At 44.8% G+C, this 23,711-nt stretch overlaps 1 protein-coding gene across 1 annotated transcript in view; it reads right to left on the bottom strand.

Moving 5' to 3' along the window:
• The window catches only part of HOOK2 (hook microtubule tethering protein 2), a gene marked incomplete in the record, with an annotated part of 1,827,100 nt that overhangs the window by 1,025,133 nt on the left and 778,256 nt on the right, over window positions 1-23,711 (bottom strand).

Raw genomic sequence — 23,711 nt, 5'->3', positions numbered from 1 at the left:
GGCTTGCGGACTATGTGACCTGAATACATCTCCCTGCCATGTGGGCCCCCCAGACATAATCTGATGCATCTGTTGTTAATGTTTGCCTGGCTGTGGGTAAAGTGAATGGCTGTCCCTTGCTGTGGTGACAGGCCCTTGTCCACCATCGAAACTCCTGTTGCAGGCAGGGAATGACGGTAATTGTTTCCAGGCTGTGACAATGTTGAGTCCAAACACTTTTTAGATACCATTGAAGTTTCCTCATATGCAGTCTTGCATATGGAATTAGCAGAATGCAGGATGCCATGAAGCCCAAAGCCTGCAGAATTTTTCTTGCAGATAACTGGGCCTTTGTTGCCAACAGTTTGGAATAAGTAGTCAGTTGCCTTTGTTTGTCTGGCGTGAGATAAGCCATCTGGGCAGTTGTATTTAAGCTTGTACCCAGGAATATTATCTTTTTGAGAGGGTACAAGTTTTGATTTCTTTTCGTTTACCGTGTACCCTAGGCATGTTAGTAATCTTTTTACAAACGCCAGATGCTGTAATAGAATGCCCTTGTTCTCTGCTTGAATGAGGCAGTCGTCCAAGTAAGGATATATTTGTATTCCTCTGTCTGCAAAATGCAATTACTGGAGCCAGGCATTTTGTGAAGACCCTGGGCACAGTAGATAAGCCAAAGGGCAGTGCAGAGAATTGGTAATGCACTGAGCCAGCCTTGAATCTGAGGTATCTTCTGCATGATTGTCTGATTGGGACATGCAGGTATGCCTCTTTTAGGTCTAAAGTCACAAGCCAAGTCTTTTTGCCCAGCATGGGCAGAAGTTGCTGCAGTCTCAACATTTTGAATTTTGGAATATCCAGCTATGTGTTTAGAATAAATAGGTCCAGTATTGGTTTGTCCTTTCTGGGCACCAAGGACAGTCTTGAGTAAAATCCTTATCCCTGCTCTTGCTCTGGTACTTGCGGAATGGCCCTCATCCATGAGGGATGAAATTTGCTTTTGGTCTGCCCACTGATTTTTTGGCAGGTCTGGCAAACCGTGTGCCCTTGGCAGGGTATGAAAGCGAAACTTGTAGCCTTGCGACACTATGTTCAAGACCCATTTGTCCTGGGTTATGTGCCAGTTTGATGAAAAAGTGCTAGTTTTCCCCCTAAACGTGCTGCCAGAAGATAAGTGCTTGGCGCAGCCAGGGGGAAGTCATTGGGACTGTTTCTTGTATGGCTGTGATTTGTCTTCTCCACTTTTGGAGGTAGAAGCACCCCATTGTTTAGACCTGTATGTGCCTTGGGGCTGGGACCTGCCTCGAGGGCGTCTGTATCTGCCTCTTTGTGGCCTGTCTGACACTGGAAAGGATCAATTCTTTGTAGGCCAGTGTCTGCTAAATCTTGGGGGCTGTACCTGTAAGAAATCCTTGACTGTTTGCATATATTTTGCTTTGTCCTCCATTTTCTTCAACATCTCCTCTGCTTTAACACCAAACAAGGTATCATGCTGTAATGGAGCATCTAATAATTTTGCTTTAACATAATCAGGCAGATTCTGTTCCTTTAACCAAGCATGCCTCCTGATAACAGAACCCGTAACAGCGGCCCTGCAGGAGGCCTCCAGAGAATCAAAACCAAATTGCAAAGTATGCTTTCCAACTTGTTCAGCTGCATGCAATAAATCCTGCATTTCTTTGTTTTCTGAACATTCAGAATTTATCAACATTTTCTGTTTAAGCAGTGACATAATATATTGCTGATATTTAAGCATATGAAACTGACAATTTAAAGCCCTTATAGCCAAGGTAGCAGAAGTGTAAATCTTTTTTCCCCATCTGTCCAGTGCCATGGAATCCCTGTCAGAGGGGGTAGGGTTTTTTGCAGTGGAAACCTTGACCCCTTTGGGACCCTGACAGAAAGTTTCTGGGTCAGCAGCAAGGTTTTTAAAAAGAAATTTATGTGAATCAGGAACCCTGTAGTATCTGTCTGGCTTAACAGGAGCTGGAGGCAAGGAATCAGACTGGACTCTGAAAAAACATCATCTACAATGTCTAAGACAGGAGCAAGGGGCCTGTGCTGAGGCAGTAAAAGGAAGTCTCTGAGCCTTTTCCTAGATTCTGAATAATCTTGGCTCTCCCAGTGAAAATGCTCCCTCATGGTATGCAGAGTTTACCCAAAAGAATAATCCTCAGGAGGAGAGGCTGAAGGGATAGATTCTTCAGCATCAGAATCCTCATAGGGAGGAAGAGAGTATTCCTGATCAGAAGAGGAATCAGATGAAATGGAAACCTGATCTGAAGATTCATATTCTGTCTCTTGCCTAAGCCTCTTATCAGGAGGGGAATGGGAACCCCTGATCAAAGTAATTAGGTCTTCGGCCATTTTGAGCATCTGTTTTTTAGGCATGGAGGCCTGTCCATGGGGCTGCTGTACTTGTTTCTTTGTCTTTAAAGGTGCTTTAGTCTTTGCCTTTGAAGCTGAAGTCGTTTTTACATATAATTGTGTTGGCCTGAAAACACCCTCAGAAGCCGATGCCTGCTCAGCAGCTCCGGACCCATCTGAGGGAATATTTTCCGAGGTTCCAATACCTTGAGTTTCCAGCGGCCTAGTTGGCTCCATGAGGGAGTCGGTAGCAGCCTGAGGCTCTAAAGTAGCGGGCAACAGGGGCTGCAAAAGCGCCTCACTGAGAACCGGCAACTGGCTTAGAAGAAGCCTCGCCGTCAGTTTTGGACCTTGGATGCTTGTCCTTTTCTTTTCCCTTGCGTTTCTTGTGAATTGCGGTAGTCGGATGGCTATCCGACAACATTTTGTAATTAAATCTTCTGCCAAAATAGTGAACTGCAAAATCGTACCTACGCTTAATAGTGCGTTGGTTAAATCTAGCACAGAACCTGCAAATAGCAACGTCGTGGTCAGGGCCTAGACAAAGAATACAGTAGGAATGGAAGTTCTTATGAGGTATTTGCTTCCCACAAGAAATACAATTAACTTTTTCTGACATCGGTCTGGAGCAAGAAAAAAGCTTCCCTAACGGGGTACTTAGCTTTTAATGAAGACTTCGGATCTGAAATTTGAACACTAAAATCTCAGGAGTCGGCCGACCGGCACTTGCGAACTGTTTTTGTTTCGGGCACCGTGCGGCAAGACAGACTGAAGAAAATGGCGTCGGCTGCATCTTTTATACCCCTGGCGCACTGATGTCAAGGAGAAGGGGACAGCAACTGACGCCGGACCTAGACTTTGGAATTCAGGCCGACTGCGGGTAGCCTGCCAGCAGGATAACCCAATTTTAATGACTGCAACAGTGAAACACGACGATCATCATCCGGTGACTGCTGCCCTGCAAAATGCTTTTAGAGCTTCAAAACCACAGTGTTAGGTGTGCATAGTTACTTGACTTGCAGAATGCATTAACTCTCGTAATTCTTTGTTTTCTGCACAAGCAGGAATAGATATTTTTTGTTTGAGGAGTTCCATGGTATGTTGCAGATATTTCAGCATGTGGAACTGACAATTTAATGCTCTAATAGCAACAGTAGCAGAGGTGTATACTTTTTTACCCCATCTGTCTAATGCTCGGGAATCCCTGTCTGAGGGGGTGGGATTCTTAGCTGAAGTTGTTTTGATTTCTTTAGGTCCTTGAGAAATGACCGAGGTCAGCAGTAGGATTTTTGAAAAGAAATTTGTGAGTCAGAGACTCTAATACCGGTCAGGTTTCCTGGGAGCAGGAGGAAGTGTGTCAGGAGTCAGACTGGATTCCATAAAAACATCATCCACAACATCCAGGACAGGAGGAATGGACAAAGGTTTGTGCTGTGGCAGATCTAAGAATTCCCAGAGACTCTTTTTTGACTGAAGGTTTGCACCCTTAAAGTATGTAGGATTTCCCCAAATGAAAAATCCTTGGGTGGAGAGGCAGAAGGAATGGATTTCTCTGCATCAGAATCCTCATAAGCAGAGAGGGGTTGCATATCTTCATATTCAGATGCATCAGAGTCATCAGACTCCTGTTCAGATAAAACTACTGGGGACAAGTCACTTTCTTTAGGAAGAGGTAGCCTGGCTTCCCCTAATAAGCATAATAAGGTCTTCCACCATTTTAAGCATTTGAGACGAAGGCATTGAAGCAGGTGCCTGAGCTTGGGTCGTCTTTTTTGGGTGTGGTTCATACCCTGGGCCCTAGGAACTCAGTAGTTTTAGAAAGAACTGAATACGCGAAATAAGTTGTCGGTCTGTGTAGAGTATCGGTAGTGCAAAGTACTTCCTCAGAAGCCGGTGCCTGCTCAGCAGCTCCGGACCCATCCAAGGTAGAGACATCCGCAGGATTCTTAGTCGAAGAGTCTCGTCACATACCGAACTCTGAAATGGTCTCGGTAGCAGCCTGCAAATCCACATTAGCAAGCATCAGGGGCTGCGAAAGGGCCTCACTGAGGACCAAAGAACTAACGACTAGCTTAACGGAAGCATCACCGGCAGTTTTGGACCTGTGCAGTCTTGTCTTTATCCTTACATTTTTTCAGATCATCAGTAGTCAGATGGCTTACCAAAGCAAGACTGAGTGCGAAAATATCCAGCTACAATAAGGGCCCGGCGATGTATAGTTCTGGCATTGAACAAAGCACAAAAGCAACAGCGGGGGACATCGTGGTCTGGGCCTAAACAGGTGACGCATTAAGAGTGGAAGTCTCGGTGTGGTATTTGCTTTGGACAGGCGAGACAATTGTTAACTTTTTCTGACAAAGGTTAGAGCAAGAAAAAAGGATCCCCAACAGGGTACTTCACTTTAGAAGGCTTCAACTTCAATTTGGAAATGAAAACTCAGGTAGCAGCCAACCGTCAGTTGTGCAAACTGCTTCTGCTTCGGGCTCCTCAGCAAGAAAGACTGATGTAATGGTGTCGGCTGCCTGTTTTTATACCACAGATGACCTGATGTCAGTCCTGGAGTGACAGCAACCGACGCAGAAATACTAAGGCTCTGGCATTCGGGCTGACTGAGGGCTACCCCAGGCAGGATAACCCAAATGTGATGACTACAACAGTGAAACACGAAGAACATCCAAGTATTCTGAACTGGAATGGGGGTCATAGTATTCTGGGGTACTGAATGCTGTGTGTACTATAAAGATGGTTAAAAAAGTTACACTGTAAATACACTGGCTATTCAGAACTGTTAATGCCAGTCTGTGAAGTAAAAATATAAAGCAGTCCGGTTATGCTATGCATTACCTATTGGAGAAATAAGCTTTGCTAATGCCTTTCTAGGATATAAATGTAATTTAATTAAAACCAGTCAGGTAATATAAAATGTATGCTCTACAGGAGAAATTTCTTCACATTGGGATAATGGGTCATCAAGAGACCAATTATGGGCTTTACTCTTGTACAACAGGAAGGCTTTTTTTGTATAAAAGGTTTAAGAGTCTCAAGACCACCAGATGATTGGAGTTTGAGAGGAAACTGTCACTGTGCCTCAGTTGGGGGCAGGTCCTTATGCCTGGAGGGGGATTCTCAAAAAGGAATGATGTCCTCAACTCCACTGAGCGGGAAGATCTACACTGTGTGTAACTGTGAAACCTGGAGTGAGACGTTCTGGATGGGAAACATTCATTGGGAATCTGCAACAACAACGGTCTTTGCTGTATAGTATCGATATGCACACGTACATATACAAATACATGTATTTCTTTTTTCAAAATTTGCTTTGCAGCCTTGGAGAGCAACTTGAGACAGAAAAAAGATTTTCAGTTGCTTCTGGGTCCAATGTCTTCAAAATACTGTAATATGCAGAGGATGGTACTGAAAAGGAAAATGATAAAATTAATGCACTGAAAAATGTAAAAATGATTCTGGGAAGGACACAAAAAACTCTGGTTTACACAAAGCTGTCAAAACATGCATGGTCCCAACCATAACAAACCTTATTTCTCAAAACTAGTGTTTCAGTATTTTACAGCCCTGTACAAAGAGATGGTCGGCAGACATTCTGTGAGATAATACAGAGTTCTCTGACCGAAGTGAATTATGTACAAGGGTGGCTTGGTGAAGTAGGTCACAGAAGCCCATGGAATTATACCTCATACTCTGAGGTAATACAAACGCTACTGTCTTTACCACAGACGCAGACAAAGTATAAATTTTATCAGTACTTAAAAAGATGGTATTTCAGCGCTATGCATGGCTCTCACAGAGACAGAGTATAAGGGAAGAATGACAAGGCACGGCTTGCACACAGAATGACAGTAAGGGAAGATCAATGAGGCATTGCTCGCAGAAACAGAGGGTGGGAGAAAGATGACAAGGCATAGCTCACACAATATGCAGACAATGAGGCTAACGAAAGGATGATAACACATGGCACGCACAGCGACTCAAGTTGAGGACAGGAAGATGAGACACGGCTCACAAAATGGACAGAGACCGACGGTGAGGAAGGATGCAGAGTCATGGCTCATACACTAGACAGTGACTGAGGGAAGGATGCACCATTATGGCTTGCACAGTGGACAGCGACTGAGGGAGAAGGAAGGATGCAGTGTCATGGCTCGCACAGTGGACAGAAACTGAGGGCAAGGGAAAGATGGAGAGACACAGCTTGCATAGTGAACAGAGACCAAGGGTGAAGGATGGATGCAGAGTCCTGGCTCGCACAGCAGACGGAGATTGAGGGCGAGGGAAGGAAGGCAAGGCATAGCTCGGATAGAGACTGAAGGGAAGGAAGCAGAGGCATAGCTCACATAGAGGCTGAGGGAAGGTTGCCGAGGCATGGCTCACAGAGACATAGGGCGAGGGAAGGTTCCCGAGGCATAGCTTGCACAGAGACATAGGGCGAGGGAAGGATAATGAGGCATTGCTCAGACAGAGACAGTGTGTGAAGGAAGGATGATGAGGCATGGCTCGAACAGTGACTGAGGGAGAAGGTCAAGTGTGATGAGGTACAGCTTGCACAGAGTAAAAAAAGATAAAATGGCATGGTTTACAAAGACCGAGGGTAACAGAAAGATGACGAGGTATGGTTTACATTGACTGAGGGTAGGGGAAGGATGAGGAGTCATTGCTCGCACAAAGATAGAGGGCGAGGGAAGAATGAAGAAGGGTGGATCACACATGGCACAGGGACTGAGGGTGAGGGAGGGATGACAAGGCATGGCTCACACTGACTGAGGGTAAGGGAAGGATGATGAGGCATGGCTCACATTGACTGAGGGGTAAGGGAAGGATAAGAGGTGTAGCTTGCACATGGCACAGAAACTGAGGGTGAAGGAAGGATGACGAGGCATGGCTAACACAGAGACCGAGGGAAGGATGACAAGGCATGGCTCGCACAGAGACCGAGGGCGAGGGAAGGATGACAAGGCATGGCTCGCACAGAGACCGAGGGCGAGGGAAGGATGACAAGACATGGCTTGCACAGAGACCGAGGGCGAGGGAAGGATGACGAGGCATGGCTCTCGCACAGAGACTGAGGGCGAGGGAAGGATGACCAGGCATGGCTCGCAGAGACTGAGGGCGAGGGAAGGATGACCAGGCATGTTTCGCACAGAGACTGAGGGCGAGGGAAGGATGACCAGGCATGTTTCACACAGAGACTGAGGGCGAGTGAAGGATGACAAGGCATGGCTTGCACAGAGACCGAGGGAAGGATGATGAGGCATGGCTCGCGCAGAGACTGAGGGCGAGGGAAGGATGATGAGGCATGGCTCACACAGAGACTGAGGGCAAGGGAAGGATGACGAGGCATGGCTCATACAGAGACTGAAGGCGAAGGAAGGATGATGAGGCACAGCTCAGAGACTTGCATGTTAATGAAGGCTGACAAGGCATAGCTCAAACAAAAACAGAGGTAAGGGAAGGATGATGAGAAGGGTCAGACAGACTGCGGGAAAGGGAAGGATGAAGAGACTCCCAGCCAGAAATGAAGAAATTCCCCTGAAGGTGTTAATTTTTATGAAGTAGTAGCCATCCTGGAGGTATAAAGTACATCCAACTCTCTTTCCTCAATAACATTAGGACAGACTGTACTATGACCATTTGGAATTTTGTCTGTTTCATGTTGGTTCATGTTACTGAGGTTGAAAGTTGGCCTTCGGTCTCCATTATTCTATGGCACCAAATAGAACCTTGTTCCGTATCTTTGCTGGTCTTGTTTGACCTCTTGGGTTACTCACTTGCCTAGCAGCTTTCTTACCTCCAAGACTGCTGCCTTTCATTAACCGGGTGGCATAATGGGCAATCTTGAGTGGGAAACTGAGAAGGGGAATGATGTAACCTCTTGTCGCAATCCTCTACACCCAAGTATCTCGAGTGATGGTTGTTTATGCTGTGGGGTGCAGGGATACATGTCCTCAGAGTGCCTCCAGACTGTGGCAGCTGGGAAACTGTTCAGGAGCACTGAAAAGGCCTAAAGAGAAGGACCCCCAAAAATTTGGCTCCATAGAGCACCTCTGCTGTGGAAGAGATGCCCACTATTACTGTTCTCTCCTCTGCCTCGGGGGGACTGGTGGGTCCATTACCAGAACTGTTGGGAGCAAAACCTTGGAATTCAAGGAAGCACAGTTTAACTCCCTTTTGATTTCTACAGAAGGTCCATTTGGGGGGTGCGGGCTAAAAACAGAGTCCGTAAAGCAGACAAGGCTTTGTCATCTTTTTCACTTCTAGACGAGCTCTTTCTCCCACTTAATATCGAAAAAGGGCAGATCCATAGAAGGGGGCATTGACAGAAGACATTTTAAAGTCCTCTACAAAGTCACAAAGGTGCATCCAGGCAAGCAATCCAACAGTTATGCTGGTGCCCACTCCATCATTTGTAAGGTGCCTAGAAGCATTTGTCAGGGATTGAAGAGTGGCCAACTGGATGTCAACAGACTTCCCTTCCTCAGATAGGGACCCTCAGAGGTATCTGAAAAGCTCCTTGGTCAAATCCTTCTAAATGTGTAATGTGAGACAAATAATTCAGCACCCTGACAGCACAGCTCAGTGAAGCATAATCCCCATTCCCAAATCTGTCCAATGCCCCTGACTTCCTGTTAGGGGGATAGACAGTGGAGTTTTCCTCAGTTAGCACCTTCTTGGTGGCCACTGCCACCAAAATGAAATTCAATGAACGACCCTTGCTCCAAAATGGACAATCCTTAGGGGATACCAAGAACTTGTCCAGCTTCTGAGGATAGGTTTGGCTACATCTGTTCCTTCCATGCCCGTTTAGCGATCAAAAACACCATCTTGGCCATGAGAGGGACCACTCAAAACGTAGGTAAGCCAGCCCAAAAAGCCTCAAGAAACATCAACTCCTCCTGGTAGGAAGCTTTGGTGGACCTCCTCCCTTTCTGTCTAAGCAGTTCTAAGATTTTACCGAACAAGACATCCTCAAAGGGGGGATCTGAGGGATCCCACCCAATCATCAAAATTGGTATCCTCAGTTAAAGAATCCAGAGGAAAGTCAACGTGCCTCCTCTTACATGAATGCTTTCGATGAACCTCCCCAGTGAGAGGGTCTGGGGAGGATTCTGATGCTGATGAGGAGTCAACAATGCAGACAAGTCTCAATAAGAGGGTGGATGTACTGACAGCATACAATATATAGGGTCAGGACCCAAGGAGCTCCGTTGGGTAAGAGATGGATCTGAGCAGGGAGGGGAACATGCTCCCTAGATCAAGTTGGCACACTCTCGAAAGTTGAGATAGGACTCAAACTCCACAGGGTAAGGTCCATAGATCCTAATACAGATTAATCCCAAAGACCAGCCCAACTTGGCTCTAAAGCTGATGCCAGTGTCAAGCAGTCTAATGAGCAGTCTCAGTGAGGGAGGGATGACTCCAACACCTTTGGAGTCGAGCCAGATCCCTTGTGTCTGATGCCAACTCCTCAGCTTAGAGATCCATCAGGGTCAAAGTCATGTGGAGCCGATTTCAGTGATTCAGTCAGAGCTGAAGACCAGGTCTTCAGATCTGACGCAGACAAACCCCAGGAAGTGCCCAGATCCAAGAGACCAGTGTCTGAAGTTCAGATCAGGGAAGGACCAAAGATATGAGGAGGGGATGGTCAAAGCTCTATGGCTCAGACAGGTGGGAGAATCCCTAACTGGATCTGGCTTCTGAGGAACTTCAACATTCTAGCTACATCTCCCTTGGAAAGGCTCCTGGAGGACAGCACTGGTCAAAGAGATGAAGCAGAGGAAGGTGGTCTAGATGTCTGACGAAAAGTTATGCCTTGGAGAAAAGGGGTTTGAATCCTTGGAGGGCTCAGCTCGAGAGTGATGCGTGGTTCCGGTAAAGGAAAGCTGGATCCAAGGATGGAAGGCTCTGGCGGTGGAACTAGATCTGTAAATTTTGGGATCTTTGGGGCTGGACCGGAGGAATTTGAGAAGTTCAACAACTGTGTCTTACAGTCCTTAACTTTTTCTTTATCCCTTTTCTCACCCTCAATTTTGTTACAGGACTTCTTTGCAGAAGGGGAAGCAGAAGAGGCAACATAATGAGGGGGGGAACCTTTCCCGCTCTTGCAAGGAGAAGCCCCTTAAGCCACTAACTTGAGTCTCTCCACCAAAACCCAGGAACTGAAGGAGGTACAATTGGAGCACTGTTTATGTAAATGAGCTGCCCCAAAATAGTAAATTCACCAGGCGTGCTCACTGGAGTTAGGGAATTTGAGGCCACAGACTATACACTTCTTAAAGCCAAAAGGCTTTTATGCTACAATACCACAAAAATACAGTTGTGTACACTTACCATAAATGTAGATGTTAGAGTGTATTCACTGTTGCAGTCATCACATTTGGGTTATCCCTGCCAGGGTAGCCCTCGGTTAGACCAAATACCAGAGGTTTAGTATTTCTGCGTCAGTTGCTGTCGCTTCAGGACTGACGTCAGGTTGTCAGTAGTATAAAGTAAGGCAGCTGACGCCATTACATCAGTTTTTCTTGCCCTGCCAGGAGCCCCCAAGTGGGAGCTAGGTTATGGTGGAAGAACCCCACCAGTAGAAAGTAAATACCAAATGTTCCTTGTAAGGAGAGAAAGAGAGAAAGAAGAGGGGATTGGAGGTAGGGAAACCAGGACTGCAGCAGTGAATACACTTGAACATCTACATTTATGGTAAGTGCACACAATTGTACTATGTTCGTGTTTCACTGTTGCAGTCATCACATTTGAGTTGATTTCCAAAGCTGAGGAAAAGGGTGGAGGCAGTCAAGGAGACTAGGGGCTGGGCTAGGATGCCCTGCAAAACTGCAGTGGCAAAGCCTAACCTGGATTTGGAGAAGATAGGCAGGTGATAATGCTTGGTGAAAGTGTGAACAGATGCCCAGGTGACAGCCTCCAGAATGTCCCTGGTGGGGACTCCTCTGAGGAAAGCTGCAGAGGTGGAGGCTGCTCTGGTGGAGTGAGTCCTGACCCCCTTAAGGGGAGGCTTTTCATGTTGCTTGTAACAGACATGGATGCAGTGTGCTATCCATTTGGAAATTGTCTGGAGACTGCTTTGCCCTCTGCCGTGCAGCAAAGCTAACCAGTAATTGATCAGACTTTCTGAATGATTTAGTTCTGTCTACATAGAATCTGAGCTGTCTGTGCACATCTAGAGAGTGCAGAATCCTTTCCACCTTCTTTTGTGGGTTAGGGAAAAAGGTGGGCAAATAAATGGATTGATTTAGAGCCATACTGGACACCACTTTGGGCATGAAGGATGGGTTTTGTCCTGAGGGAAACCATGTCAGCATGGAAGATGATGAAGGGCTCCACAGCCATGTGTGCTTGTAGCGCAGAGACTCTCTTGGCTGAAGTGATGGCCAGAAGAAAAGCTGTCTTCCAGTAGAGAAATTTAAACTCTGCTAAAGATGCTGGTTCAAAGGGTGGCAGGGCGAGCTTTTCCAACACAAAGTTAAGGTCCCAAGCTGGAGTGGGTGCGCCTCAAGTTGCTAGACTCTCTTAGGAATAGTTTGATCAGAGGACGAGAGAAAAGGGGATGCTCAGTGTGGAAACTAGCAGAGATAGCAGACTCATGAATTTTAAGAGGAAAAAGACAGACCACTGTGTAGCAGGTCAGCTAGGTAATCCAGGATGAGGGGTAGGGAGGGCTGTGCCATATCTGCTCCCTTAGCCTGGATCCAGGTGCAGAACCTTTTACATTTGTCAGCATAATACTTTCTAGTGCTAGGGCGGCTGGCCTCACGTATAACATCTAGAACCTGTTTACTGAGGTTGGCAGATTGATCGGTGGTTAAGGAATAAGCCAAGCTGCCAAATTGAGGGCCTGCAATTGGGGATGCATGAATTCTCCTTCCCTCTGGGTCAGGAGGGTTGGGGTCTGAGTGAGATGCCATGGTGGCAGTGGGGACAGGCTGTGCAGCAGTGGGTACCAGTGCTGGCGAAGTCAGTCTGGAGCAATAAGAATTGTCCTTGGTTTTTCCTCCCTTATTTTGAGCAGTACCCTGGTGATGAGGTAGTGGATGAAATGCATAGACTGATCAGACTGACCCAGGGGAAGGATAGGGCATCCACTTTCCAAGCTATACAGTGATGTTCCCTGCAGAACTTGCTGAGCTGATGGTTGGTGTGGCAGGCAAAGAGGTCGACCTTCGCGGTGCCCCATTTGAGTTATTAGGGTGAAGGTTCTTTTGTCTAGCTGACACTCATGTGGGTCCAGAAGATTTCTGCTTAAGTGGTCTGCCAGAGAGTTTAGAGAACTTGGCAGGAAATGTGCTAACAGGTGGAGTTGCATGGCAGAGGCTGTGTGCCCAAGGGTCATGGCCAGTCGGCATAGAGGGTAGGAGTGAGTCCATCCCTGCTTGTTGATATACCGCATCACAGTGGTGTTTGTCTGTTTTGATCAAGAGAGCCCCTGGAGAGAGAAGGGGCCTGAAAGCTGTACATGCGTGCTGGACAGCTAACATCTCTTTCTGGTTAATGTGCAGATGGATTTGCTGTGGGCTCCATTGGCCCTGTATGCACCTGACGTCCAGGTGTACACCCCAGGCATAGTCTGATGCATCTGTGGTGAGGGTCTGGGCAGTGGGGGTGGTGAGAAAGGTAGTCCCTTGGTGTGGGAGCATGCTGCTGCCCACCAAAGAAACTCTTTCCTTAGACAAGGTATCATTGTTATAAGTTTCCAGGTCGAGAGTGTTGGCACCAAAGGCTTTTTAAGTACCAGTGAAGTTTCCTCATATGCAATCTGGCATATGGAATGAGTAGAATGCAAGATGCTATGAACCCCAGAGCTTGCAGGTGACTGGGGTGTGGTGGCTAGTTGAGAGAAGTAGGCGGTCAGGTAAGTTTGCTTTTCTGGTGTAAGGAATGCCATCTGGGATGCTGTGTCCAGGCTTGCTCCCAGGAATATAATCCTTTGGGTGGGTACTAGTTTGGATTTCTTTTCATTGATAAGTGTACCCTAGGGAGGTCAGTAGGGACTTTACAAAGGCCAGGTGCTTGAGCATCTTTTCCGGACCATCTGCCTGAATCAGGCAGTCATCTAAGAATGGGTAAATTTGGCTATTCCTTTGTCTGCAAAAGGCAATGGCGGGAGCCAGACAATTTGTGAAAACTCTGGGAGAAGTAGATAAGCCAAATGGAAGTGCAGAGAACTGAAAGTGCTGGGATCCTGCCCTGAAACGTAGATATTTCCTGCATAATTCCCTGATAGGGATGTGGAGGTAGGCCTCTTTTAGGTCTAGGGTGGCTATCCAAGCATCCTTGAAGAGCATGGGTAGCAGTTGCTGGAGGGTGAGCATTTTGAATTTTGGGATCACCAGGAAGGTGTTTAGAATGGATAGATTGAGGATGGGGCGCCAGGTGCCCTCTTTTCTAGGTACCAGAAATAGTCTGGAGTAGAAACCTTGGTCTATCTGTTCTGCAGGAACGTGCTCTATCGCCCTCATAGAGAGGGGGGAAAGGACTTGCTTTTTCGCCTCTGCCCACTGGTTTGGAGGTAGATCTGGGAACCCTTTTAGGGTTGGAAGAGTGTGGAAAGAAAATATGTATCCCTTGGACACTATGTTGAGCAGCCAGCTATCATTGGTAATGTTGGCCCAGGTGCATGCATGAAAGGAGAGTTTTTCCCCCTAGGGGTAAGTGCAGGTGGGCAGAGGGAGGGGGTGGGGGAGGAGAGTCACTGTGACTTTTTACCATGACGGGGCGGCTTATAACTCCCTGGTTTTGAAGTGGAGGAATTCCACTATTTAGATCTCTACATTCCCTGTGGTTGCTAATGGGGGGTTTGCTTCCCCGGGGTCTAGGCTGACCTGACCTGGGAGAAGGAAAGGACCAGTGCTTGGAGGAGCAATGCTTGCTGAACCTTGGTAGCTGGACCTGTAGGAAATCCTTAACTGTCTGCATAGATTTAGCTTTTTCTTCTAGTTTTTTAAGACCTCCTACTGCCAAAAAAGATGTCTTTGTGTAAGGGTGCATCCAATAATTTTGATTTAACATGGTCTGTCAAGGGCTGTTCCCTTAAGCCATGCATGTCTTCTAAAGACAGAACCAGTGACTGCTGCCCTGCAAGAAACTTCTAGGGCGTTAAAACCACAGTGTAAGGTGTGCTTAGTCACTTGACTTGCAGAATGCGTCAACTCTTGTAACTCTATTTACTGCACAAGCAGGAAAGGAAGACAATTTTTGTTTGAGGAGTTCCATGGTATGTTGCTGAAATTTTAGCATACGGAACTGGCAATTTAGTGCTCTGATAGCAAGAGTAACAGAAGTGTGTACTTTTTTACCCCATCTGTCTAGTACTTTGGAATCCCTATCCAAGGGGGTGAGATTCTTAGCAGAGGTTGCTTTAACTCCTTTAGGCCCTTGAGAAATTACCTCAGGGTCAGCAGCAGGGTTTTTGAAAATAAATTTGCGAGAGTCAGGGACTCAAATACATCAGGTTTTCTGGTTGCAGGAGGGAGGGTGTCAGGAGTCAAACTGGATTCCAGGAAAGCACTGTCCACAACATCCAGGACTGGGGGAATGGCCAAGGGTCTGTGCTGTGGAAGATCCAAGAATTCTCAGTCTCTTTTTAGACTGAGGGTAGTCCTGACATTCCCACTGAAAATGCTCCCTTAAGGTACGAAGGGTTTCCCCAAAGGAAAAGTCCTTAGGTGGAGAGGCTGAAGGAATGGAATTCCTCTGCATCAAAATCCTCATAAGCAGTAAGGGGTCGCATGTTTTCATATTCAGATGCATTAGAGTTCATCAGACTCCTGTTCAGACAAAACTACTGGGGACAGATCTCTCTTCCTTTTGGAAGGGGTAGCTTGGCTTCCCCCCTGATCAGCATGATAAGGTCTTCCACCATTTTAAGCATTTGAGACGGAGGCAAGGAAGCAGGTGCCTGAGACTGGGTTGTCGGTTTCTTGGGTGTGGTTCATACCCTGGGCCTTAGAAACCCGGTAGTTTTTGAAAGAACGGTAGACACGAAATAAGTCCGTTTGTGCCAAGAATCAGTAGTGAGAAGTACTTCCTCAGAAGCCGGTGCCTGCTCAGCTGCTCCTGACCCATCCAAGGGTGAGAACTGTAGGATCTTTAGCCGAAGATGGGTTTTGCAGCATACCGGACTCCGAAAGAGTCTCGGTAGCAGCCTGAGAATCCACAGAAGCGGGCATCAGGGGCTGCGAAAGCGCCTCACTGAGGACCCGGAGAACTGACGACTAGCTTAACAGAAGCATCGTTGGTAGGTTTGGACCTGTGCGGGCTCTGTCTTTATCCTTACAATTTTTCGGAAGATCTGCTGTCAGATGGCTTACCAAAGCCATATCGGAATTTGAGGACTGTAAGCGAAAACATCTAGCTACAGTAAGGGCCCGACGACGTACAGTTCTGGCATTAAAGTACAAAAGCAACAGCGTGGAATGTCGTGGCCTAGGCCTAAGCAAGTGATGCAGTAAGAATGAAAGTTTGTGTGGTATTTGCTTTCCACAGGCGAGACAATTGTTAACTTATTCTGACATCGGTTAGTGCAAGAAAAAAGGATTCCCAATGGGGTACTTGGCTTTAGAAGACTTCAGCTTGTTCGGAAGACGAAACTCAGGTAGTGGCCGACCAGCACTTGTGCGAACTTGCTTCTGCTTCGGGCTCTTCGGCAAGAAAGACTGAAGTAATGGCATCAGCTGCATTACTTTATACTACTGACGATCTGACGTCAGTCCTGAAGCGACAGCAAACGACACAGAAATACTAAGGCTCTGGTATTCAGGCTGGCCGAGGGCTACCCAGGAAGGGATAACCCCAATGTGATGATTGCAACAGTAAAACACTAAGAACATCAACACAAAGCAGTTAACATCGAAGAACTCCTCCGCTAAACTAATAATCAAACACTACCAAAAAAACACTGATAACTACACAAAGTTGAAAACTGAACAGAAAGGAACTTGAGGGGGTACGAAACCGGCACCACAAAGGGAAAGTAAGAAAGTCTTATTTTCCTACAAGACAAAGGGATCTAACTTTTTTAATTATAAAATTAAAAAATTATTAGGCTAACAAATTCTAAGTAGAATAATAAGCAGAAGCACTTAGCTGTCATCCAGTCTGAGCTCAAGAAATTGCATCTGATGCACAAGTGTGACAAGCAAGATCTAGGGTAACTTACCAACTACAGGGGATTATGGACAAGGGGTGGAGCCTGACCCTCGGATCCAAAGTCTAAAAGCGGTTGAAGGCAGATCTTAGATGGCTCCGATAACCCATCCATTCCCACACTGGATGCAAAAATCTGTAGAGTATGACAGGGATGTCCTATGAGTGGGCATTTATTTTGGTAATTAATGCAGCGACTGCACAGGTAAACTGGGAAGTGAAGATGATTAGATCAAATACAGAAACAATTAGATATGTCACTCATGTTAGAATATGCAGATGATATACCAGGTTTGGTAAATAAGAATTTCAAGAGCTGAGGTAATAGAGAAACGGCTTCAGGTAAAACCCAGGTGCACAAAACCAGAACTATATATAACCAAAAATACAGAGGTACCACAATAGCATCTTTAATAACACAAAAAAATTAATAAGAACAGTGGTGAGTGCTTTCGCAAAACTAATTGCTTCATCAGATGAGCAATTAATTTTGCGAAAGCGCTCACCACTGTTCTTATTTTTTTGTGTTAAAGACGCTATTGTGTGGTACCTCTGTGTATTTTTGGTTATATAGTGTTGGAGAAGTTTTTGCAGTATGTGAGTTTGATCTTAAGAAGAGAATGTGTCAACATTATGAGAAATAGTGAACTCAGGAGGTAGTTGAGAAGTCAGGAGAGAAGCATAAAGACATTATGCGAAATAGTTCAGGTATGAGAACGTTAATGTTAAACACATTTTTCCTGAAGAGTCGAGTAATGTTAGGAAATTTAACTTACGAGAGGAGTTTCAGGTTTCCTACACTAATGGAGAAAGAATGGTTAGAGATCATGCGTGTTATATGGAGATCCATATTAAATCTAATGTAAAGTAGTACCATGTATAATGAAAGAGAGAAGGGAGGTTTGGTTTGATTAATCCTGCAGTACACTTGTACGACTGCATTTGTATTGGGTCTTAAAAATGAAGTATGAAAAACAGAACCTAGTGGGATGACATCTGTAGGTAACGAAGATTTTTGGTAAATGGAAACAAAAGACACGGGAGGTTAGAGAAATATTAGACATGAATGGCATGGAAAAACAGATAAGGGAAGGTTCTAAAGAAGATAATGGTATACAAAGAATCATGAAAATTATGTTGCTTCAGGGAAAAATGCCCAGAATGTATAAGAAAGGTAATAAAAAAGTTTAGATACAAAAAAAAGTATGACAGTGGAAAGTGTTTTATGGGAGAATGTTGTTTGTCTTTCGGCTTTTCCCGGTAAGGGGTCGCCACAGCAGAACTCCGGTCCGCTAATGATTGGCAGTAGATTTTTACGAAACGCCGAGGTGCCAGCTCGACGCTCAACCTTCAATGAAGGGACGCCCATTTACGCACGCATGTCTTTCGAAAGCTACCCAACCGTGGGGAGGACATGCAGACTTCCACACAGAAGGCACTCCCAAGCCCAGCTGAGAATCGAACGGGAGAACCTCTTGCTGTGAGGTAACAACGCTACTGCTGTACCACCGCGGCAGTATTTTATGGGAAAATAATGCAATTAAAAAAGAAACCTCATACATTTTATGTCATACAAACAAGGAAAAAATGTCGGAAGAAACAATACAGCAATATTGTTGTACTGTGACAGGGCAAAAAAAATACTGGAATGCTACAGGATGATTACGCAATAATGAAGCGATAAGAAAATCTGAGATGGGCATGCTCCTGTATGGAAAATATTTTGGTTGCAAAAGAAAAACTGAAACTAAATCACCTTTCCATGCATTTCTCCTTTATGGAAAGTAAGGTACAATATGGTGTTCTACAATTAAAAATGGGAAATATCAAGCATCATTAAGTTTTGGTTGTGCACTGAAAAGGGGTGGGGTTAAAGAATTTTCTTTTGTATGAAAATAATTACATAATTTTACTATTTATTTTTGTCGACTGGGATAGAGCATCAAACACATGTACCTTTTTCAGACTCCGCTTAGGAGCACTATGTGGTAAGTGAGCTGCTCAATTACAAAGCAGGCAAATGGGGGCCAGAGGAGTCAGACATTAGATTACAAGAGCCTGTTATATGTTGCTTTTATTATTAAAGCACCCCTCATCTTTTTGATAATTGCCATGGGACCTTAGAACATCCAACTGAGGTATCACCAATTCAGGCAGACAAAACATCTATTTAACATGTCATCAGAAGCACAGAACACTTAGAACTCCGTACTGGAAAATCCATCCAAGCACTTGGCGTGGGAATAAAACCTAGGTCTTCCGATTCTGCAGCATCATGAGTAAGTGTGTTATCTACACACATTGCAAACTAACTGCAGATAGCTGGATGATTAGCACATGGAGAAGAGAGTGCAACTGTGAGGGTAGAAATAGCCTTTTCTAAAATTAGAGACGGGCAAACAATTGAAATGCACAGATTGTTACACTAACAGAATGGCAAGTTACAAGTGAGGACACCAAATTTTCACTGTGGGAATTACAGGAAGAAATGAATGACCACCAGAAATCAAAGGGCACAGCTGTAAACCATTCTGATAATACTCAGGAAGCACTGGGCTTACAACAGAATCTGATTATTGCACCCACAGAAACACCAGAACTTTCTAGAGGGAATTCTGTACATATGATCCATGGACAATCAAATCTACAGAGGAGTGAAATGAATCTTTACATCTGCCTTAAGATAAAGGTAAGTTCAATGACAACTACACCGATAATGAAATTAGCAGCGCTGGACTGTTAGATGCTTTCAGTCTGAGCACTCATGTCTTAACAGATGAACTTTGATATGTATATTGATCACTGCAACAGTTACTTTAGCTACATGGGTAGATGACTTTAGCCAACTACACTTGAGAGATGGAAGGAAGCGAGTCCAGCAGCCCCTGAAGAATGTTCTTAGCAATGACCGATCTGGTCCTAGAGAAGGAATCAAGCTCATAGTGCCTTGTAAAAGTATATACAGAGGACCAAGTAACAGCTTCTACAACCCAACCCTTTCCAAAAATCTATAGATAAAGCCAACGCCCTGGTAGAGTGGGCCTGGATACTGCCTGGAATAGTTTTGTTATGGGGAATACAATAAAAGGTAGTAGCCTTAGACAAACATCTGACATTGTTTTGAGACAGGTTGCCCCTTCTTACTTTCACAAGGAATGAACAATTGATTCGAAGATCTGAAAGATTTAGTTCAGTCAAGTCAGTACTGGAATTGTCTGCGGACATCCAAGGTATGGAGTATCCTTTCTCCCTCATTTTTAGGTTCCATAGGTGTCCCTATGGAAAATGAAACGGGGCTGACACCATAACAGCTTGCAACTCAGTTACTCTTACTATAGATGTCAGAGCAATCAGTAAAACGGTCTTCCATGTTAAGTAACTCGTCAGCCAGGTTAACTGGTTTAGATGGAGCATGTTAGCTTCTTGAACACAAAATTAAGATCCCAAGGAGGGGTCACTACTTTTCTTGGAGGCTCCTTATGGAAAACCTCTTTCAAGAAAATTTTGACATGAGAATACATGGAAACAGGAGGATCCATGGGCAGACATACGGAAATGGATAATAAATGAACCTCAGAGGAATGAGAATGCCCCATGGGATAGTATCTTGTACCAGTATTGTAAATTCATTGAACGAGTCCTGAATGCATTCTGGTTATGTTGATGGCACAAAGAAAACCTTTCCCATTTGCTAATATACAATTTTTCTAGTAGCAGGCTTTCTTCCCTGCTTCAATACCTGCTGCATGTGCTCAGTAAACAGGTACCTAAAAGTAATTAAGATCCTATCATCCAGGCACTCAGTTGAAGATGGTTGATGTCAGGGTGGAAACAAACAGCCCTGTTCTTGCGCGAGTAGATCCAGTCTGTGAGGACGCTTGTGGTAACTGCCCATGACCATTTCCAAAAGGGGGAAACATGGCTGCCTGGGCCAGAAGGAAGTCACCACAATGACCTTGGAGGATTCCTTCTGAATCTTCAAAAGTACCCTGGATATTAGTGGAAAGAAAGAAAAAGTATACATGAACATTACTGGACAAGGAAAAGAAAAGGGCTCCATCTTCGGGGGCCTTTATGAGTGAGTCCTGAAACAGAATCTTGCCAGTTGACTGTTCACAGAGAACGCAAAGAGGTCTACTTGAGGAGCTCCACAGAGATGGAGCAAGACACCTGATCTAGTTTCCATTTGTGAGGGTCTGCCATGGTCCTGCTCAGCTTGTCTGCCACAAAGTTTGCACAGATGGAATGTGGGATATCTGTAGAATGAGACTGCTGTTAAGCTAAATCCCAAGCTGTGTCTGGTCTGCAAAGGGGGTAAAACCTGGTTGCCCCTTGCTTGTTGACGTACTACATGACTGGGGTACTGTCTTGTAACCAGTTCAAGAGATCCCATGGACCAAAGATGGTGCAGAGAGTTGAGTGCCTTGATCAGGGCAAGCATATCCTTGAAATTTATGTGCTTGCATCTGTCCATGTCCTATACTACCTACATTCTTTATTCCTCCTGAAACTGCTCCCTAAGCAAAGTCCGAAGTGTCTGTGGTGACTTGCTTCTTTGCAGGCGGAAGGGAGAATGGGAGACCTGGTGATCTGGACTTAAGGATATCTGTTGTCTCCATCAAAAGATTTCTTTTCAGACAAACCCCCCACAGTGGGATTTGAAAAGATAAAGGGTGATGATGTTGGTATCAGAGATTTCAGATACCACTATATCTTACACATGTGGAGTCTTGCAAAAGGTACCATGAGAATGATAAATGCTACGAAACCCAAAATCCTGAGGTATTCCCTTGTAGTGACCAAAGTCTGAGTGGAAAATCTTAAAAACAGATCTAAAGACCCATTTTTCCTGGGGAAGAAAAACTCATTGAACTGAGGTGTCTAGCTGATATCGCAGGGACACAGTCATGTGTAAGAGTCAAGACAGACTTTTGAATGTTCTCTTGGAATTCCAGCTTATGTAAGGGATCTCCCACCCACGACAGAGATTCCTGACACTTTGAAAAAAGACTGCAAAGATGAACAATTTGTCTAAATATATAAAAATTGTGGGTACTGTGTAGCCTGCAATGAGCTGCAACTTGAGCTAGACACTTTGCGAACACTCTTGGTACAGTGGATATTCCAAAGGGTAGGTATTGATAATGTGACCCAGACACCCAAAACCTTAAGAAATGTCTGAAGTCTGGAAGAACAGAGATGTGACAAGCATAATTTTATATCTAGTTTTACCAGGTAACTTGGAACAGGAAGAAGAGGTAACAGGTTGTAAAGAGACATTTTGAATTTGGCCACTATCAAACAGGTTTAGGAAAGAAAGATCCAGAACTGGTCTCCAATCATTTTCTTTCTTTAGCACTAGCAGCATCCTTGAATAAAAATCTTTCCCACCTGTGGAAGAACTGGTTCCATCATTCCTTGCTTGAGACAGCAAATGATGAACAGGTGGAAACAAGAGAGTCTGATTTGGAGTATGAGGAATGACCCCCTGGAAAGGAAGAATTTACTCCGGAATAACATCTGTAACATTAATGAACGATTTTTAGAACCCACTTGTCTGAAACAAACATGTAGATTGGAAGAAAAAAAAAAAAAAGAGGCCAGGGAGGAAGGGGTTCACTAGGTCTCTTGAACAGACGTTATAGGTAGGCACTAGGCTATTGGCCCTAGGGCCTATACAAGCCTAGCCAAAAAAGGTACTCTTGCTTTCGCCACCCAAGAAAATTATTTTCCTGTGCCACTGTCGAGCAGAGCTACAGAAGTGAACCCTGGGGTGAATTTCCTATTTCCCATCCAATCAAGATTTTTCTTGGAGTGTTAATGAGGAGCTTTGTTTGATATAGACAGGTAGTTTGTTGCAGAGTATGGGAAGTCTCTGGGACAGGAATCTATCCCTCCAGCATGTTCGGTTTATTGTGGTGACAAGGTTTAGGTCCCTACAGCGTGTAGCTCAGAGGGACTGGGATTTCTTTAAGTGGAGCATGTCCAATAGCTCTGGGTTTAACATAGCTTTGTATGTTAGGCAGAGATCACCTCTGATTAAGCGATATGCAACAAACTAAAGCTGGAGTTTTTTTGAGAGGGTCTGTGTAGGGCATCTGTTTGAGGCCAGTAATCCTCTTTGTGAGGAATTTCTGCGTTCTTTCCAGTTGTTGTAGAGGTCTTGTGAGGTACATACCAAAAGGGGCACTGTACTCTATAATGGGTCTAATGAGTGCAGAGTAGAAGGGAACAATGACCACTTTTTTCCTGGATGAGAAACCTTTTGTGATGGTGTGCCACGTAGAAGGATTTTCCTGACCACTGTGGTGATGTGATCATCAAAGGAGAGACTACTATCCACCTGTGTCGCAAGGTCTCATCATACTTTGTGTTAGACTACCGCCTATGTGGTAGTTCATGGGTACAGAGTTTTTAGCAAAGAGGATGACAATACACTTTTTGGCAATGAGCTTGAGGCCATGGCTTTAACACCATGCATCTGTCTCAATGAGGCCCTTTTGTAGGATGTCCACATCGTTAGGAGTTTCGATTATGGCTCCTAGTTTGCAGTAATCTGTGAACTTCGTTAGCTAAAGACCTTCTGTGTTAGCCTGTAGTTCAGGGAAGTAGATACCAAACAGGAAAGGACCCAGGACTGAACCCTGTGGTACTCCACTTGTCACTGGTCTGAAATCTGATTTGGAGTCTGCTACTTTCACAGTGTGGGTTGTCAGTGAGCCAATTGGCAACCCATCTTGTGACATAGGGATTTATACCTAGTTTAGTGAATTTATCTATAATTCCAGAGGGGGGGGGGGTGTTGAAAGCCTTGGCGAGATCTAGATTTATTTTATTTATTTTACATTTGTTGACCGGGCTAGTCCAGCTGGATATATGTCCATTTTCAGTGGCGGCCCGGGGAGAAAAGCTCCACAAATTACAACATAAAAGGTCAAGACAAAGGCAATAACAGTATAATTTAGTACATAAGTTTTAACAATTATAGTACAAGCCTAAGATTATATATGTTATATTTCAGTAGGAAAAAGGAAAAATGTATCTAAGAATAGATGAATAAGACTAATACATTTGTATTAGAAATGGTGTAGTACAAATCTTTATAACATATTACAAAATTAGATACACCTAGTAATTTATGATAAGAGATACTAAGGTCTCACAAAAACCTAAGAAAGAAAAACACTAGAGATCAATAG

Source organism: Protopterus annectens, chromosome 9.part0 (genome assembly GCF_019279795.1).
Source record: "Protopterus annectens isolate FY-2018-M chromosome 9.part0, PAN1.0, whole genome shotgun sequence".
NCBI lineage: Eukaryota > Metazoa > Chordata > Ceratodontiformes > Protopteridae > Protopterus > Protopterus annectens.
Note: the sequence above shows the minus strand (reverse complement) of the source record. Positions and strands in the feature narration are given on the sequence as shown.